Source organism: Osmerus mordax, chromosome 1 (genome assembly GCF_038355195.1).
Source record: "Osmerus mordax isolate fOsmMor3 chromosome 1, fOsmMor3.pri, whole genome shotgun sequence".
NCBI classification, from domain to species: Eukaryota; Metazoa; Chordata; class Actinopteri; order Osmeriformes; family Osmeridae; genus Osmerus; species Osmerus mordax.
Window position 1 is genome coordinate 1,799,747 of NC_090050.1, and position 20,030 is coordinate 1,819,776.

The 20,030-nt window shown below is 42.2% G+C and overlaps 1 protein-coding gene across 5 annotated transcripts in view; it reads left to right on the forward strand.

Moving 5' to 3' along the window:
• LOC136942520 (NACHT, LRR and PYD domains-containing protein 3-like) overlaps positions 1 to 20,030 on the forward strand; it is a 303,339-nt gene that overhangs the window by 2,345 nt on the left and 280,964 nt on the right. For 3 of the 5 annotated variants that reach the window (XM_067235506.1, XM_067235463.1, XM_067235511.1), the window contains exon 1: positions 10,235 to 10,402. The exons of the other annotated variants lie outside the window; for them this stretch is intronic. The gene's annotated coding sequence lies outside the window, so the exon portion shown is untranslated. Of the gene's footprint in view, positions 1 to 10,234; positions 10,403 to 20,030 lie in introns of those variants that run through there. 5 annotated transcript variants of the gene reach the window in all.

The following is a 20,030-nucleotide window of genomic DNA, read 5'->3' on the forward strand; positions in this document are numbered from 1 at the left end:
GAACCACTGATTAGTGCTTCCACACACGATACAGTTTTTTCCGATTGCTTAGACACAAAAATGTCAAATAACACACAGTTAGTGAAACCTGACACTCAAGGAGCAAAACAGAAGCCCAGACCTGCACAACTATAAGCACATTCTCATCCTCACACTATTTGCAAAATACTACACACAGTGTTTTGCAAATCACTAAACACACTTTTCTACATTAGACACATAAATTTAAGATTATGTTACTTCATTGCCTTTTTTAGACACTGCCTTGTAAAATGCCACACATGTGAACGAATGGATCAAACACGGGCGTCAGGTGTACAAGCACTAAAGTGCTAAACTGTAAACATACCAATCAGGTGTAAGCACTATAAAAAGGCAACAGGTCAGTGTACCTGTCCTCATCAAAAATGGAAGGCAATGTTGCAGGAAGGGGAAGAGGGAGAGTGAGGATGAGAGGGGGAGCCCATTTCAACAAGAGCACAGATGAAAACTACTATTCTCTACTGTCTACAGTACAGTAACATGTAGCCTACTATATGCACTACATCAGTACTTTGTACACATTCACGGCAGTCCATGATGGAAACAATGTACTGTATTTAATTTGCTGAACACTTTCATTTGTCTCCACAAATGTATTTGCTGTGTTTACAGTATGTAGCCTACTATACAGTTTTCAATTTGAAATATGTTCTGATATTCTGTACCTTTACGTAGACAATGTGGAGAAATACAGTAAATATTTTCAGCAGTGTGCAGTACTAGTCTTGTGTGTTGTTTTTGGTCAACATATTTATGTACTTGTACGTGCTCTACTGGAACAATATCTCTGACAAAATCAAGCAGGTTATATCATTAGAAAAGAATAGTTAGTGTAAAAGTGTTTTACATTTTTCACTACAGTGTGTAACTGATTCAAACAGAGTTCAGTTGGTTTTTATACATGATTGTACAGTTTTGAATGAAGTGTTTCATTTTGCAAAAGATTGGAGGTGTTCTGCTACTTGTGTGTCTAGTTGTGTGAATTGTGTGTTGTGTTTTGACAAAGTGAGCCCTGTTTTCAAAATTGTGCTTAAGCAATTGGAAAAAACTGTAATGGAAAACACTCTCTATCCTACCCTCCCTCTCCTTCTTACCCCCCCTCTCTCTCCAACCCCCTCTCTCTCTCTCTCTCTCTCTCTCTCTCTCTCTCTCTCTCTCTCTCTCTCTCTCTCTCTCTCCACACACTTCCCCTCTATCTCTTTCACTTTTTATCAAAATATTTTACAGTTTTTCACAATTGCTAAAACATATTCTTGAAACAGTCACCCATGTTCTCAAAACTGTAAACACAAAACCTCATCTTCAAGCACTATTTACAAAACCTCTGAATTCTCTTGCAAAATGAAACTTTCGCCTCAAAACAGTTTTACCTGTGCTCAAAATCAAACTTTCGCCTCAAAACAGATTTACCTGTGCTCAAAATCAAACACTGCTCTCAAATCATAAACAAAGTGATCAAAATGATATACACTATCAAGCAAATCAGTAAACAATACACACACAAAAAAAAACATTGTTCAAAACATATAGTTCTCAAGGAGAAGTATTTTTGCGTAATGTCAAAACAAATGTCATATTTATCCGTCATTGTCTTTTGATGAACGACAACAAATCAAATCAAATGTATTTGTATAGCCCTTTTTACACGCAAGCATGTCACAGAGGGCTTCACATACGCCCATAGAACTGCCCCTCAACCAACCTAAACCCTCAAGGAAGACAAGGAAAAACTCCCAGAAAAACTCTCAACAGGAGAAAAAATGGAAGAAACCTTGGGAGGAGCAATTCAGAGAGGGATCCCCTCCTCCAGAGACGGTTGGTGAAATCGGCTGCAGGATGATGAAATACACCATATTAGTTGATATATTTGAATAAAAAAACATGTTATTAAGATTTTACTCCATTAATTGTAGACTACGGTGCACATTTGTGAAGTTGTAGACTTTATAATTACACAATGTTGGTAACGAACGGCCTTTACATGTGGTTATCCTGATGAAAACGAATCAAAATAACCGGATTGATCTGTTGAGCTAGCATGCCCGTAGTTGTTTTGTTTGCTTGAGAGAAACGAGTTGTCACGCGTTGCATACAACACACACGCGTGCAGACATAGCCTATCGAGAGAGAACCCCCAAGTCGATTTCTAAAATCAGCATCAAATGAATTCTCAAAGTTGAAAAGCACAGGGAGTTGTATGACCCCCAGCAACAATTTGACAAGGACAACGTAGATAAGGATCAATGCTGGGATATAGCCAATGCCATGTTTATGTACCATGTCAGCGTAAAGGAAAGCTCAGAGTAGCAGAAAGGCTTGGTGACCGGCGCGGACAAATGCGCGTCTGGTGTGAACAGCTTTTTCACACCAGACCGCTCAGTCGTAGCCGATCGTGGCGCTGCGCGGCGCGTCCAGGCGCTTCGCAGCCAGTGTGTCCCAGGCTTAACAGTAGATCATTACAGTTTTTCTCAATTGCTAAAACACTAAAACCCATTGGCTGAACAAAGTTCTCAGTTGCCTGAACTCATGTAGCTAATTGTGCAGTCTGTTGTCAATACCTTAAACCATTTCACGTGGTAAAACACAATTTGCAGATCTCACTTAGACTTTTCAGCAACACTCTAAACACATTCTCCTTCTCAAAACACATTCTGCACTGTAATGCACATATCATCCATACTGGTAAACACAAATGGCAACAATCAAATACAAATAGAGAAAACATGTAATTGACAAAACACAACCACTCAAAATTGATTGAACTTGTTTCAAATGATGTGACACAACCAATATAAGCCAGTTCAGAGAGCAAACAGGTTGTTGAAGGTGGGAAAATATTGCTTGTGATGTCGACAAAGTGCTCTGGCCTGACCCAGCCCAAAGACAAGAAGAAGCACATTGATCACATGTTTACTCCTTTGATTTTTGTCCCTTTTACTGTAGTATTGTATACTGTAGTACAGTGCTTTGTAGGCTGTATACTGTACAATGAACAAATTGTATGGCCCTGAACATTGTACTTTCCATTTGTTACAGTAACAGTACTGACTGCTCAATAGATTTAGACTGGTTGCAGGTTCATATCAACAAAGAACAAGAGTGAGTTGTGAGTAGTGAGATGCAGGGTAGTACTGTATAGGGGTACGAGGAGGAGAAAGAACAAGAAAAATTGCAAAGAGCAAAGCAGAGTAGTAATTTCTGATAAATGTTGAGCTACTATGATAGAACATGTTTTCGTTCATCAAAAGACAATGACGGATAAATATGAAATTTGTTTTGAGATTACGTAAAAATGTCAATGTTTTGGTGTATTTTTTACTGACTGCTTGATAGTGTATATCATTTTGATCACTTTGTTTATTTGAGAGCAGTGTTTGATTTTGAGCACAGGTAAATCTGTTTTGAGGCGAAAGTTTGATTTTGAGGACAGGTAAATCTGTTTTGAGGCGAAAGTTTCATTTTGCAAGAGGATTCAGAGGTTTTGTAAATAGTGCTTGAAGATGAGGTTTTGTGTTTACAGTTTTGAGAAAATGGGTGACTGTTTCAAGAATGTGTTTTAGCAATTGTGAAAAACTGTAACTACCTTGGCTAATGCAGTTTCAGTGCTGTGGTGGAGACAAAATCCAGACTGGAGAGGTTCATAAAGCTGATTTGTGGAGAGGTGCTCAGTGAGCTGTTGTGCCACAGCCTTTTCTAAAATTTTGGAGAGCAATGGCAAATTTGAAATTGGCCTGTAGTTGCTAAGACAACTTGGATCCAGGTTTGGTTTTTTAAGAAGAGGCTTAATAATAGCTTGTTTGAAATCATTGGGGACTTGGCCAGTTACAATAGATTCATTACAGTTTTTCTCAGTCGCTTTGGTGCATTTCTCACATCACTATTTACATTTGCACAACAGTTAATGCAGTTCTCAAAACAATTAGTACAAACTGCAAAACTCCCTTTGGGTACAGCTGTGCACAACGGTAAACAATATTGCAATACAACATGCAACAACAACATCAGGGATCCGCCTATGTACTTGGCCTCTTCTTCCTCTTCCCCTGTCTTGTCCCCTTCCTCCCCGCACCCTCACCCCTCTTCCTCAAGGCTGACCTTCCATTTCTGTGTCACAGTATTGTAGAAATGGTACACACTATGTCCTGCTTGGTTTATATGTGCTTTAAAGTGGGGGTTTATGGGACTCAGCTCTGACAGTGATTGTAGAGAAGTGGCTTATCATTGGCTGCAACTGATGCTTCACACACTCCTTCTCATCAGTGAAAGCTGAGATTCACCTGAGAGAAATTGTTCAATTTAGGAGACATTTTCAGGAAAAAATGTGTTTACATTTTTTTTAAACTTTGTAAAATTTGCTTGACAGATTTTGACAACTAGTTCAACATTTTTGTATATAATGACTCAAACAATGAAATGAGGACTATTAGTTTTATATAGAATGACTATTCAGCATTCACAAGTATAGTTAATTTTGACTGACATGACATAAGCAAATGATAATGTTATAAAACAGCAGAGAGTTGTATGAAAGCAATTGATGCATGTCCAAACGCATTTGCAATTTGTTGGAAGGAATGAGAAACTGCTGCTATGATGTGCACAAATTACTACATGTTGTTGAGGTTGAACTAACTGTTGTGCAAATGTAAATAGTGATGTGAGAAATGCACCAAAGCGACTGAGAAAAACTGTAATAATACTAACTATGGGTGGTCCAATAATAGGGAGAAGTTCTCTACAGAGTTTAGCAGGGAGGGGATCGAGAAGGCAGCTAGTGGGTTTCGAGGAGTCTATCAGCTCGATGAACGCTTCCATAGAAATAGGGTTAAAGTGAGTGAGTGCCTCAACATGCAGCATGCTTGGTATAGAGGAAAATTCAGTGTTGATGGCCACTCCTCCAGGACTAGTCTGTAGTTTGTCCCTTATTGCATAGATTTTTTGGTCAAAGAAATCTAAGAACTCATTGTGAGAGAGATCTGAACTAACAAGAGTGTACTTTTCTTAGTGAGTTTTGCAACAGTATCAAATAGGAACTTAGTGTTGTGTTTGTTCTTACTAATCAACTTCGAGAAATATTCTGATCTGGACCTGATGAGGACTTGCTTGTACTCCATTTGGCTGTCCTTCCAGGCCAGGCGGAAAACCTCCAATTTAGTGGTACGCCACTTATGTTCTAGTTTTCTAGTGGACCTCTTAAGAGTGCGGGTTTCCTCTGAATACCATGGAGCCAGTTTCTTGTCTTTTCTTTTCCTTGGTTTGAGTGGGGCAGCAGAGTCTAGGGATAGCTGAATAACTAAATTCATATCCCTCGTTTTAGCATTTAATGATTTATTTGGGACGTCAAGTGCTTCTAGTGCAGCGGTGTGGAAGAAATTGGGATTTCCTGTGTGCTTACATTAATCACTAATCAATAGAACTAGTCATTGGATACTAGTTAGTACATTTATCATGTAAGCTTGCTATTAATAACAGTAGATTGTGTCTATGTGTCAGGGTTAATAGATGTTCGTGATCAGGAGAAAGTACTGGGTAAACGTCCTTTGTCATGACTACAAGGAGAGCGCCAACTATGATCTCTCTAGTCTGAGTGGTCATGTGTTGGGAGCTGTGAATCTCTTCCTCTGAGACTGTTGTAACGTCATTACTGCCTGACTGTCACTATCTATGTTTACATTCCTGTGCCCTATAAAAGATGGTCCTCCGGCTTTCGGAGCGGAGAGAGACCTGGTTGAGACCTAAGCTTGGTGTTGTGTTGTCATTTATGGTCAGAAGACTGGTTTTCTCTCCCAATCTGCAGATTGATAAATACGTATTAAAATCCAGAACTCAACTGAACTTAGTCACTCCGTTTATGAAGAGACGGACAAACACTTTCTTCATCAGCGGGTAGAATATTAGCCAGTTCCAGAGCTGTGTTTGGGGTTATGCAGCGGCTAATAGAAATATTCTAAGTGCCTCCAAGGCTCTGGCAGAGGTCCATTTTGAAGGTGACCAGGCAATGGTCTGATAATATAGGATTGTGGGGGTGGACAATGACGTCACTAATCTTGATTCCCCGCGTGAGAACTAAATCCAATGTGTTCTATCATAGTAGCTCTAAATGTATCAGAAATTACTACTCTGCTTTGCTCTTTGCAATTTTTTTTGTTATTTCTCCTCCTTGTACCCCTATACAGTACTGTACCCTGCATCTCACTACTCACAACTCACTCTTGTTCTTTGTTGATATGAACCTGCAACCAGTCAAAATCTATTGAGCAGTCAGTACTGTTACTGTAACAAATGGAAAGCACCATAAATGTTCAGGGCCATACAATTTGTTCATTGTACAGTATACAGCCTACAATGCACTGTACTACAGTATACAATACTACAGTAAAAGGGACAACAATCTAAGGAGTAAACATGTGATCAATGTGCTTCTTCTTGTCTTTGGGCTGGGTCAGGCCAGAGCACTTTGTCGACATCACAAGCAATATTTTCCCACCTTCAACAACCTGTTTGCTCTCTGAACTGGCTTATATTGGTTGTGTCACATAATTTGAAACGAGTTAAATCAATTTTGAGTGGTTGTGTTTTGTCAATGACATGTTTTCTCTATTTGTATTTGATTGTTGCCATTTGTGTTTACTAGTATGGATGACATGTGCATTAGAGTGCAGAATGTGTTTTGAGAAGGAGAATGTGTTTAGAGTTTTGCTGAAAAGTCTATGTGAGATCTGCAAATTGTGTTTTACCATGTGAAATGGTTTAAGGTATTGACAACAGACTGCACAATTAGCTACATGAGTTCAAGCAACTGAGAACTTTGTTCAGCCAATGGGTTTTAGTGTTTTAGCAATTGAGAAAAACTGTAAGTGCTTTATTGGCAAGTTAGGATATTATAGGTCAAATATTGACAACACAAGCATACTGTACAGTATACAGCAAACACCTACAAACATACACATACTATAATATTATTATTATGTAAACCTATATACATACACATACATACATACATACATACATACATACATACATACATACATACATACATACATACATACATACATACACCCCACACACCACACAGTGGTGTACTACATTCTCCTCCACTCACACTTACAAACATATATTTACATATACAGTACAAATATTACACACATTCACACATATACACAGTGTACATTCTCTATATTTTTCTCTCTCTCCTTCCAGTCAAGATTCAGGTGAAGAAAAAGGATCTCAAGTGCGAGTCATAACACACCTTACCCAGGATCAAATTCTACCCCTCTATCCTCCTTACCCCCTGTCTCCTTTACCTCCTCTCTCCTCCTCTACTCCTCCCCCTCTCTCCTCCCCACCCCCCGTCTCCTTACCTCCTCTCTCCTCCTCTACTCCTCACCCCCTGTCTCCTTTACCTCCTCTACACCTCCTCCTCACCCCGTCTCCTTTACCTCCTCTCTACTCCTCCCCCTCTCTCCTCCTCACCCCCTCTCTCCTTACCTCCTCTCTCCTCCTCTACTACTCCCCCCCTCTCGTTCAAACCTCTGCCTTCTCCCATCATGTTTGGGCATGCATGCATCTCTCTCTCTCTCTCTCTCTCTCTCTCTCTCTCTCTCTCTCTCTCTCTCTCTCTCTCAAACTACAAAATAATCAATTTGGTGGCGCGATGGCCTGGCTCAACTCAGTCGTGACTCGAGGTTTTTGGGAAAGTGAGTTATTCAATCAGTTCGAAGCCGGAGGGGTCAACAGGATCTTACTTGGTGACACAGTTAACAATGCAACACAATCTCTCTCTCCTGTCCTTTCACCCTCTCTCTCTCTCTCTCTCTCTCTCTCTCTCTCTCTCTCTCTCTCTCTCTCTCTCTCTCTCTCTCTCTCTCTCTCTCTCTCTCTCTCCTTCCTCACCCCTTCTCTATTTTTCTCCTTTCCTCTCAACCTCTCTCTATTTCTCTCTCCCTTCCTCTATCTCTTTCTATTGTAATTGTTTATCTCAGTGCCTTGTATCGTTATGAACCCGGCTGCCCGGGGAGTGACAGGTGAACCCAAGTGCAACACTCAGACGCTGACGTGACGTTAACCAGGTTTATTGCGCCACACAGAGGGTGATGATGGTGAGGTCTACTGCAGACACACAGAGGGTGATGATGGTGAGGTCTACTGCAGACACACTGAGGGTGATGATGGTGAGGTCTACTGCAGACACACTGAGGGTGATGATGGTGAGGTCTACTGCAGACACACAGAGGGTGATGATGGTGAGGTCTACTGCAGACACACTGAGGGTGATGATGGTGAGGTCTACTGCAGACACAGAGAGGGTGCTGATGGTGAGGTCTACTGCAGACACAGAGGGTGATGATGGTGAGGTCTACTGCAGACACAGAGGGTGATGATGGTGAGGTCTACTGCAGACACAGAGGGTGATGACGGTGAGGTCTACTGCAGGCACAGAGGGTGATGACGGTGAGGTCTACTGCAGACACACAGAGGGTGATGACGGTGAGGTCTACTGCAGACACACAGAGGGTGATGATGGTGAGGTCTACTGCAGACACAGAGGGTGATGATGGTGAGGTCTACTGCAGACACAGAGGGTGATGATGGTGAGGTCTACTGCAGACACACAGAGGGTGATGATGGTGAGGTCTACTGCAGACACACTGAGGGTGATGATGGTGAGGTCTACTGCAGACACACAGAGGGTGATGATGGTGAGGTCTACTGCAGACACACTGAGGGTGATGACGGTGAGGTCTACTGCAGACACACAGAGGGTGATGACGGTGAGGTCTACTGCAGACACACAGAGGGTGATGACGGTGAGGTCTACTGCAGACACAGAGGGTGATGATGGTGAGGTCTACTGCAGACACAAAGGGTGATGATGGTGAGGTCTACTGCAGACACAGAGAGGGTGATGATGGTGAGGTCTACTGCAGACACACAGAGGGTGAGAGGGTGATGATGGTGAGGTCTACTGCAGACACACAGAGGGTGATGATGGTGAGGTCTACTGCATACACAGAGAGGGTGATGATGGTGAGGTCTACTGCAGACACACAGAGGGTGATGATGGTGAGGTCTACTGCAGACACACAGAGGGTGATGATGGTGAGGTCTACTGCAGACACACAGAGGGTGATGATGGTGAGGTCTACTGCAGACACAGAGGGTGATGATGGTGAGGTCTACTGCAGACACAGAGGGTGATGATGGTGAGGTCTACTGCAGACACAGAGAGGGTGATGATGGTGAGGTCTACTGCAGACACACAGAGGGTGATGATGGTGAGGTCTACTGCAGACACACAGAGGGTGATGATGGTGAGGTCTACTGCAGACACACAGAGGGTGATGATGGTGAGGTCTACTGCAGACACAGAGGGTGATGATGGTGAGGTCTACTGCAGACACAGAGAGGGTGATGATGGTGAGGTCTACTGCAGACACACAGAGGGTGATGATGGTGAGGTCTACTTCAGACACACAGAGGGTGATGATGGTGAGGTCTACTGCAGACACACTGAGGGTGATGATGGTGAGGTCTACTGCAGACACAGAGAGGGTGCTGATGGTGAGGTCTACTGCAGACACACAGAGGGTGATGATGGTGAGGCCTACTGCAGACACACAGAGGGTGATGATGGTGAGGTCTACTGCAGACACAGAGGGTGATGATGGTGAGGTCTACTGCAGACACAGAGGGTGATGATGGTGAGGTCTACTGCAGACACAGAGGGTGATGATGGTGAGGTCTGTGGGTGCCAGACAAGAGGGAGGGAGGAGGGAGCCCTAGATTGTAGATGATGGAATTAGGTAGTTGTTGATGTCTGTGGTACACAGGGATAGAGGCAGATTAGTACTCTTGAAGGCAAGGCAAGGTGTGTTGGGGTATGTGACCTGGAACACAGACTGGACAGACACACACAAAACCAGGACTGGACAAGACGGAAACATAACATGTATTTGTTTCTCCTCTCCTCCCCCTCGCTCCCCCTCACCTTCACCTATTTCTCCTCACCCTTTCTCTCACCTCCTGCCCCTTTATCCCCTCTTCACCTCTGTCTTTTTTCGCTCCTCTTTTCTCCCACTCTACTCTTCACCTCACCCTATTTCTCCTCCTCTCCTCCCTGCTCCTCCTCTCTCCTCCCCCTATATCCCCTCACATTGGGCATGCATGCACCCTTACATAAGAAAGTTCCAGTAATGAGACTCCAAACAGGATCAACTGGTCCAAACAGAAGTGTGTGTGAGTGTTTGTATGTGGGTGTGACACATTCAAATATGTACTGTATGTACATTACTGTCAGACACACACAGAACCAGATGGAGCACAGAGAGGAGGCTGACGGTGAAACCAGAGTTTTATAAAGGTCAGTAGAAGGTGTTTATTCACATGTTGGAGAGTGAAGATTTACTGTCAGTCCAGGATAGGTTATGATTAAGTAAATTAGCATCTCTATTCCTGGTTCCTGGTCCATGTGTTTGTTTATCAGCATAGATCCTAGGCTACAATATAACATTTCATGTCAGTTAAACATGTCTATTGTGTCTGTAAATGTTATCTTAGGCTATTGTGTGTTGGCAACAATGTCAGTCAGTGGTTAAGAACCTCCCACCTGTGCTGATCAACAGGAAGAGGATGTACTGTGTTATCAGTTATCAGTGTCCAGGGAGGAGACAGACTAGGATATTTGACAACAACACTGTATGTGTCATTAAGGGTTTAAAGAATATTATATTTGTATATCATATCTAGAGTGTTTTGGTCCTCTATAGACTGGGGAGCTAGTGCTAACAGCTTTTGATTGTGGGTCAAAGAGATGGATAGCGTATGACAACCTATGATGACATAAACCTTCATTCAATACATATTCTAGTATAAACCTGTTCCATGTGTTCCTCTGTGCATTGGTGAATGTTGCATTGGCACTGTGCAAGAGTATCCTGAGCATGAGAAAGACCCTGATCAGAGACAGGGCAGAGAGAGGAGGGTTCTGGCAGGGCAGGTGATCAGAGACAGGGCAGAGAGAGGAGGGTTCTGGCAGGGCAGGTGATCAGAGACAGGGCAGAGAGAGGAGGGTTCTGGCAGGGCAGGTGATCAGAAACAGGGCAGAGAGAGGAGGGTTCTGGCAGGGCAGGTGATCAGAGACAGGGCAGAGAGAGGAGGGTTCTGGCAGGGCAGGTGATCAGAGACAGGGCAGAGAGAGGAGGGTTCTGGCAGGGCAGGTGATCAGAGACAGGGCAGAGAGAGGAGGGTTCTGGCAGGGCAGGTGATCAGAGACAGGGCAGAGAGAGGAGGGTTCTGGCAGGGCAGGTGATCAGAGACAGGGCAGAGAGAGGAGGGTTCTGGCAGGGCAGGTGATGTAGGCTGCAGGTGAGGGAGGACAAACATATAGAGTTACAGTACAGAACACAGTACAGTGATGATCATGTGAGAGGATGACAAGTCATGATTCTGGAATGATTAGGGGGGATTGTACATCAGACTGGCAGAGGTTTTTAAATCATTTGTTTAGATCGTGTTTACCCATCATTCTTATAAGTCATGAGACCCACAACTTCACCCAACACCCATCATTTCTACTGGGAGCGTCAAGTGAAACTGCATTTCCTCGTGCATGACATGGTTTCTACAGAGCCCTGTAGCAGCACAGGACTGGAATGTAGACTGGGTCAAACCAGATAGATGAGAATCAAACCAGACTCTACAGTGGAGAGAGAGAGGGGGAAGGGTGAAGAATTATTGATAAATACAAAATGTCATTATGATTAATGTGGCAATGAAAATATCTATTTCTATATTTCATTTTGAGCACCTCCAGACAGTAGATTGAACTAGCTAGCACTGTCAGCATAGGGTTAAGTTTAGCTCAAAAACAGGTTTTGTTGCAGAGGTCCTAACAGGTAAGGTTTAGTTTATAGCACTGGCAGCATAGGGTTAAGTTTAGCTTAGTGTGTTTTTGTTGCTCCATTCTACTTTTCTTTGTACACTGCTGAATGATTCATTGGTGTGATGTGTCATGAGTGGAATGATTATATTCATAGATCATGTCTTAACATGGGATCCATAACTGCTGGTGCTGCCTGGGCTAAAGAGAGAGAGAGAGCGAGAGAGAGAGAGAGAGAGAGAGAGAGAGAGAGAGAGAGAGAGAGAGAGAGAGAGAGGGGGGGGGGGGGGTTGGAGAGAGAGGGGGGTAAGAAGGAGAGGGAGGGAAGGATAGAGAGTGTTTTCCATTATTTCCATTACAGCACCTTGGGAAGCGTAGATTTGTTCAATGCAGGTTAATGAAGGAAAGCATGATGATATGTCCCATTATGTTATAACTCCTCTCCTATATACATAGACTGCATCATGTAGACCTCTGCTATATACACAGACTGCATCTTATCGACCTCTCCTATATACACAGATTGCATCTTGTAGACCTCTCCTATATACACAGACTGCATCATGTAGACTTCTCCTATATACAGACTGCATCTTGTAGACCTCTCCTATTTACACAGACTGTATCATGTAGACCTCTTCTATATACACAGACTGCATCTTGTTGACCTCTCCTATATAAACAGACTGTATCATGTAGACCTCTCCTATATACACAAATTGCATCTTGTAGACCTCTCCTATATACAGACTCCATCTTGTAGACCTCTCCTATATACAGACTGCATCTTGTAGACATCTCCTATATACACAGACTGCATCTTGAAGACCTCTCCTATATACACAGATTGCATCATGTAGACCTCTCCTATATACAGACTGCATCTTGAAGACCTCTCCTATATACACAGATTGCATCATGTAGACCTCTCCTATATACAGACTGCATCTTGTAGACCTCTCCTATATACAGACTGCATCATGTAGACCTCTCCTATATACACAGACTGCATCTTGAAGACCTGTCCTATATACACAGATTGCATCTTGTAGAACTCTCCTATATACAGACTGCATGTTGTATACCTCTCCTATATACTCAGACTGCATCTTGTAGACCTCTCCTATATACACAGACTGTATCATGTAGACCTCTCCTATATACACAGACTGCATCTTGTAGACTTCTCCTATATACACCGACTGCATATTGTAGACCTCTCCTATATACACAGACTGCATCATGTAGACCTCTCCTATATACACAGACTGCATCATGTAGACTTCTCCTATATACACCGACTGCATATTGTAGACCTCTCCTATATACACAGACTGCATCATGTAGACCTCTCCTATATACACAGACTGCATCTTGTAGACTTCTCCTATATACACCGACTGCATCTTGTAGACCTCTCCTATATACACAGATTGCATCATGTAGACCTCTCCTATATACAGACTGCATCTTGTAGACCTCTCCTATATACAGACTGCATCTTGTAGACCTCTCCTATTTACACAGACTGTATCATGTAGACCTCTCCTATATACACAGACTGCATCTTGTAGAACTCTCCTATATACAGACTGCATGTTGTATACCTCTCCTATTTACACAGACTGTATCATGTAGATCTCTCCTATATACACAGACTGCATCATGTAGACCTCTCCTATATACACAGACTGCATCTTGTAGACCTCTCCTATATACACAGATTGCATCATGTAGACCTCTCCTATATACAGACTGCATCTTGTAGACCTCTCCTATATACACAGATTGCATCATGTAGACCTCTCCTATATACAGACTGCATCTTGTAGACCTCTCCTATATACAGACTGCATCATGTAGACCTCTCCTATATACACAGAATGCATCTTGTAGACTTCTCCTATATACACAGACTGCATCTTGTAGACTGGACCCCCCTCAGTCTCACCATGTGTCCATCTCTGGGTTAACTTTGCCTCAAATGTTCTCAGACAAAACAACCTTTGTTACCTCAACCGGTCAGGTTAGCTCTGTCATCTGGGAGGGACATTTTCACAACAAGTGCATTTCCTCATTCCTGACATAGTTAGCTAGATTTGGCAGCCTAGGGTTAGGTTTAGCTTAGAAACAGTTTTTGTTGCAGAGGGCCTAACAGGTAAGGTTTAGTCTATAGCACTGGCAGCGGATTTCAAACTAACCAGGTACCCAGTACTTTTTTATGGGATCCATATCAGCCTGGGCTAAACTACAGGTGTTTCCTCATTCATTACATAGTTTATACAGAACACGGAGGTTGACAACACAGAAGATGTAATTTAGTTATCACTGTTACTAAGTTTACTGTCAGAGAGGAGAGAGGGTTGGAACAATAATGGGCCTCATTCTCAAACATTTTCTGGAGTTTCTTCTGAAATGTTTCTTACGGGCTTCGGAAAAACAACGTAAGAAAAAGACATCCGCCGAATTCATGAACGCTTGAAAATGTGTTCCTACGCAGCAGAAGTTTTCTGAGCTGTACTCCCCCGGAAGAGTTTTCTTAAGTTGAAAGCGCGTCCTCGTGCTCCTGAATTTGCATACATACACGCCCCGACAGCTCCTTATAAGGGCACGCAACAGCAGTGACAAGTGCAGTCAAAATCGACACAATTAGGAAAGCAACAGGAACGCAAGTTATGTCCAAGCGAAAAGCAATTGTGCCATATTGTATGCCTAGGGTGCACACTCGTCCCTTTAAATAGGTCGAGTGATCAGTGATAATTGGATGGCCTGGTTGAATTTATATGATGTTCAAGTCCAAGTGCAAGTTAAAGGTTTTATTTGTCACATACAACATAATACGTTTAAACATACAATAAACATCATATGTTTATTTTATGCACCTTCCTGCCAAAGCAAATTCCTTGTCTGTGCAAACTTTCATGGCGAATAAATCCCATTCTGATTCTGATTCTGATACCAGTAAGATGAGCAGTGGAATTGTTCTCCACTGGATGTAACAGTGTGCACACTAAGCAAGGTAAATTATTATAATTATTTTAATCCGAGGATGTCTGTAGAGTTGATGTGAACGCAATCACTAACGATTTCTCACAAATTATTTAACACTTCTAACATGGACAGTTTACTTAAATGCAATTGGCCATCTTGTGTTTTTTTAAGGAATCGCATTTGAGACAACTCTGGGCGATTTAAGACTGCTATTTCGAGTTCGGAAAGTCTTCTGAAGTTCAGAACAAATCCCAGATGAGAAAACTTTCATGAATGCCAAATGTTTTCCTAAATCCAATTCAGAAGCTCTGTCATCTGTTACAGGGAGGGACATGTTCACAACAAGCCAAACCAAAAACAACAATAAATAAAACTAGTGCCACCTTCCAAGTTGGAGGCCTTCTCCTTCTTTATCTCTCTCTCTCTCTCTCTCTCTCTCTCTCTCTCCTTCACAGTCTTGTCCTCTTCTTCCACCCCTCCCTCCAATTTCTCTCTCTTCCGTTCTCTCTCCTCTTCCTCTATGTGTCACTAGATATGACAAAGTAGTTTTAAACGGAGACTTCAATATCCAAGTAAATAAAAAAGCAGACCCAAGAACTATTGAGCTCTTAAATCTCCTTGACAGTTTCAATCTAACTCAACACATAACAGACCCAACACACCGGCACGGAAACACACTAGATCTAGTGATAACAACTGGACTAAATATCAATAATATTTCAATAACTGATCTACCCCTCTCAGACCATCATTATATACTTTTTAATGTGGAAATTATCCTAAGAAAAACCAAAAAAGAATTCTTAGTCCATAGAAGATATTTAGACGATACAGCTATGATGACATTTTCTGAACAATTTGCTCTATATGAGCCGACTAACCATGATTGCTCTCTGAATGAAATGGTAGAGAACCTCAATGAAGCACTATTATCTGTGTTAGACTCTGTTGCACCACTGAAAACCAAAAAGAAGTGCACAAGCAGAACCTCCCCATGGCTGAGAAATAAAAATTTTAGTGAAACGAAAAGAAAATGCCGTGCAGCAGAGAGAAAATGGTGGAAAACAAAGATCACTATCCACTACAATATCTACAAAGATACACTAACCACCTATAACAAAACCATCCGTCTAGCAAGGAGAGAATATTTCTCCAACATTATTACAGAAAATGCCAGAAATTCCAGAGTTCTTTTCTCCACCATTGAAAAGCCCCTATTAAAGAAACCCATTTGGATAACAGTCTACTTGCAAATTACAGACCAATATCAAACCTTCCATTTATTAGTAAAGTACTGGAAAAGATAGTTTTAGTCCAATTAAATTCTTTTCTTGAAGAAAATAACATCCTGGAAGTCTCGCAGTCAGGTTTCAGGAAATATCACAGTACTGAAACTGCTCTCACCAAAATAATTAGCGACCTCAGACTAAACTCTGATGCAAATAAAGTCTCCTTATCCTGTTAGATCTCAGTGCAGCATTTGATACCATTGATCACGACATCCTAATCAATAGACTGGAAAAGCTTATTGGGTTCATGGATAGTGTATTGAACTGGATGAAATCATATATCACAGGAAGGAAGTTTTATGTTAGTTTAGGAGACCATAGGTCCAAGAAACATGAGAACTGCTACGGGGTTGCTCAAGGAAGCTGCTTAGGTCCATTACTTTTTTCTCTTTATATGTTACCAGTCGGCGACATAATCAGAGAACATAACATAGATTTCCATAGCTATGCGGATGACACACAACTATATATATACACTGAACCCAACGATGCAACGGCCATCAATTCCATTACCAACTGCCTGTTGGCAATAAACAAATGGATGAATGATAACTTTCTTAAATTAAATGAAGACAAAACCGAAGTCCTACTATGTGGCCCCAAATCCAAAAGAGAGATGCTTACTAAGAATCTAGGAGGCTTAACCCCCTGTCTTAAACCAGAGGTGACGAGTCTCGGTGTAATCCTGGACTCAGATTTGAATTTCAACTCTCACATTAATAAAGTGACCAAAACAGCTTTCTTTCACCTGAGGAATATAGCAAAGGTACGACCATTCATAAACCAAAATTATGCAGAGAAGTTAATTCATGCTTTTATATCCAGCCGGCTGGACTACTGTAACCCACTTTTCACTGGTCTTCCCAAGAAAACCACTGAAAGACTACAGCTCATTCAAAATTCTGCAGCTAGATTATTAACCAAAACTAAAAGGAGAGAACACATTAGTCCTGTCCTAGATACTTTAAACTGGCTCCCTGTTACCTTCAGAATTGACTTTAAGGTCCTTTTCCTCACATACAAAGCTCTACACGGACAAGGACCTAGCTACATTGCTAACTCCCTTATAAACTACACACCAGCTAGAACACTGCGATCATCAAATGCAGGCCTATTAGAGGTCACCAGAAGCAGTCATAAGAAGATTTGTGATTCGGCCTTTGTCAATTACGCCCCAAAACTATGGAACAAATTACCCATAAATATTAGGGAAACAAATACGCTAGACATTTTTAAAAGACAGCTTAAAACCTACCTTTTTACCGAAGCATTTAAGTAATTTTATCTCAGAAGGGTTTTACTACTTTTATTAGTTGTATTATTGTTTTTATAATTTGCTATTTTAATTATTACTTTTATCGCTTGTATTATCGTTTTTATTGATTTTATGTAAAGCACCTTGAGCTACGATTCTTGTATGAAATGTGCTATATAAATAAAGTCTTACTTACTTACTTACTCTGTCTTCCTCTCTCTCTGCCTCTCCCCCTCTCTCTCCCCTTCTCCTGTCTACCTCTGTCTTTCTGTCCCTCCTCCTCCTCTCTCTCTGTCTTCCTCTCTCTCTCTGTCTCTCTCTCTCTCTCTCTCTCTGCAGAACCTATTCCTCCATCTCCTCCCTCTCTTGTTCTGTGTACAGTTCCGTTCTAGTGAGGTTCCACATCCTTCATTGTTCAGGCAGCATGACACACTGTAGCCAGCCAATGTGAGCAGCTAACCCTGCCTCAATGATAAACACTCCTGCTCTACATATGGTGACTGTTCAAGACACGTGTGCACACAAATACTTATACATGCTGTTCTGTTGGACTGTATATTAAGTGTATATTAAGTGTATATTAATTGCTCCTTTGCGTTGCCATACAAGTGGTTGCACCCCCCCGACCAGGGAATATTTCTACCCCCTAGAATAACTAAACCTTACTAAACGATTGATTGATGTATTTTGTGATTGTACAGGATACAAAGATAAGTGACATCCAGTAAAAACAGGATAAACAGTCAGTGGTTAAGGACCTCCCACTGTGCTGTTTGACAGGAAGAGGATGTACTGTGTTATCAGTTATCAGTGTCCAGGGAGGAGACAGACTAGGATATTTGACAACAACACTGTATGTGTCATTAAGGGTTTAAAGAATATTATATTTGTATATCATATTTAGAGTGCTTTGGTCCTCTATAGACTGAGGAGCTAGTGCTACGAAACCTTGCTGAACATCAGCTCCCTCATCAAGAAAGCACAACAGAGGATGTACTTCCTTCGGCAGCTGAAGAAGTTCAACCTGCCAAAGACAATGATGGTGCACTTCTACTCAGCCATTATTGAGTCCATCCTCACCTCCTCCATCACCGTCTGGTACGCTGCTGCCACTGCCAAGGACAAGAGCAGACTGCAGCGTATCATCCGTACTGCTGAGAAGGTGATTGGCTGCAATCTGCCTACCCTCGAGAACCTGCACACCTCGAGGACCCTGAGGCGAGCGAGGAAGATTGTGGCCGACTCCTCCCACCCTGGACACTCCCTGTTTCAGTCACTCCCCTCCGGCAGAAGGCTGCGGTCTATCAGGACCAATACCTCACGCCACAAAAACAGTTTCTTCCCTTCCGCTGTTGGCCTCTTCAACAAGGCCAAGGGACCACACTGACTCAAATGACTTCTTGCTTAAAACACTCTGCTTTTGCACTGCACCACAACATGGTATCTTGTACAATTGTATTTTTTGTAATATTTGTATTTTTGTATTTTTATATTGTAATTTACGGCAACTTATATTTTATTGTATATTTAATTCTATTCTAATCCCACTTAGTACTGCTAGTTTATGTACCCTTAGTATAGTTAGTCCACATATTTAAATTTTAGGTATATGTTTATTGTATGCACCTTCCTGCCAAAGCAAATTCCTTGTCTGTGCAAACTTTCATGGCGAATAAATCCCTTTCTGATTCTGATTCTGATTCTAACAGCTTTTGATTGTGGGTCAAAGAGATGGCTAACCTATGACAACCTATGATGACATAAACCTTCATTCAATACATATTCTAGTATAAACCTGTTCCATGTGTTCCTCTGTGCATTGGTGAATGTTTCATTTGCACTGTGCAAGAGTATCCTGAGCATGAGAAAGACCCTGATCAGAGACAGGGCAGAGAGAGGAGGGGTTCTGGCAGGGCAGGTGATCAGAGACAGGGCAGAGAGAGGAAGGTTCTGGCAGGGCAGGTGATCAGAGACAGGGCAGAGAGAGGAGGGTTCTGGCAGGGCAGGTGATCAGAGACAGGGCAGAAAGAGGAGGGTTCTGGCAGGGCAGGTGATCAGAGACAGGGCAGAGAGAGGAGGGTTCTGGCAGGGCAGGTGATCAGAGACAGGGCAGAGAGAGGAAGCTTCTGGCAGGGCAGGTGATCAGAGACAGGGCAGAGAGAGGAGGGTTCTGGCAGGACAGGTGATCAGAGACAGGGCAGAGAGAGGAGGGTTCTGGCAGGGCAGGTGATCAGAGACAGGGCAGAGAGAGGAGGGTTCTGGCAGGGCAGGTGATGTAGGCTGCAGGTGTAGTTTATCAATAAGGCATTGCTTTTACAATCAATGATGATCAAAGATGATGCCCAATTCCCTTCGGATTATTATCACCAGTTTCATTGTTTATTTGCTCTGATTCTATCAAGCAACTTGAAGAGGATTAGATATATCTGTAAAATGATTAACGAGCCATGCTGTTGTTGGTCATTTATAAAGTTATTGGGTGTGCTTTGCCTTCGGCAAGGGCACAACCTTTGTTCTCTCACATATATATTCTTTTTTTTCTTTTTTTTTCTTTTTGCCCCCCTAAAACTCAGTC